The sequence below is a fragment of the Cynara cardunculus genome, assembly GCF_001531365.2.
Source record: "Cynara cardunculus var. scolymus isolate 2C chromosome LG 11, CcrdV1, whole genome shotgun sequence".
NCBI lineage: Eukaryota > Viridiplantae > Streptophyta > Magnoliopsida > Asterales > Asteraceae > Cynara > Cynara cardunculus.
Genome location: NC_037538.1, coordinates 4702757 through 4704002, shown reverse-complemented (window position 1 = coordinate 4704002; position 1246 = coordinate 4702757).

Here is a 1246-nt window from a genome sequence, read left to right as displayed (position 1 = left end):
GCACAATCTACTTGTAATCTTGAGTTTTAAGTAATATGCATTAATAAACAGTACTTTACGCATAAAAAGTACTTTACGCATAAAAAGTAGTTTCTAAGAGTTCTTGTCAAATGCTTTATAATATATACACACACACACACATGGGGTACTATGTCGAGAACCCTAAAAAAGAAACAGAGAACTCATATGAACCATCAATCAGTGTTGATCCATTGATATATATATATATATATATATATATATATATGGGATGATTACATTCAAATTTGAGTTATCTCTTTAGATCCAATTATTGATAGAAATTCTAATGTTCTCCTTGTTGAGATTGTTTTGAACTGATGAACACCTTAACAATCATTTAGTCTCTCGGAAATTGTGCCAGAAATATCTTTTCTCTTCGAATATACCCTGTGTTTTTTGGTTTAGTTTGTAAAGGAAGTGACAATGTGGGACTATAGCTGTCACGTAAGAAAGGAAGTAGTTCACTGAAAAGATGAGGATTGATTCTAAATGTAACATCTCAGAATCACATTTTCATACAACCATATATTTCATATATCAAGAAATTTAATGTATACACTTGGTCCCAATATCTACCAAAAACTAATTTTACTAAAGTAATTACCAAATTTTTCTATATAAGCTCAGTACAAAACTTGTATATATATACCTTGGGGACGGCCAAATTTTTCCATGACCTGTTTTTTCAAAAGTTTTTCGTACTTTATCAGTTTTAATTTTAGAATTTTTTAAAAATTTCATACTCTATTAGTTTTATTTACTAGTACAATTAAATTAATGGGTCTTAATCATTTGAGAACATCATATATTCTAAAAACTGTGAGAACTATTATCGTAAGGTGTCATTTCACATGATTTTTTCCATCTAAGGTTTCAATTTAATATTTTGATTAACATATACTCTTTTCATTATGTGTTTGTTTCATATGTATTCGGTTCACAATATGAAACTTTTTAGTTGTATTTTTTGTTTCACAAACATATAAAAAATTTGCACATTGCGAAAAAAATACATGTGAAATAGCACATGGTGCACTGTTCTCAAATTTATCACAATTGTATGGGTTCTCAGATAAAGGTCCCTATTAAAATAATTATATTTAAATTTAATCAATAAATATATAATTAAAATAATTATATTTTTTGATACATTTAAATTAATTTCTCAAACTTGTGAATTTTTAATACAATTTTTATGCCTTTCATGATAACCAAAATTTTATTT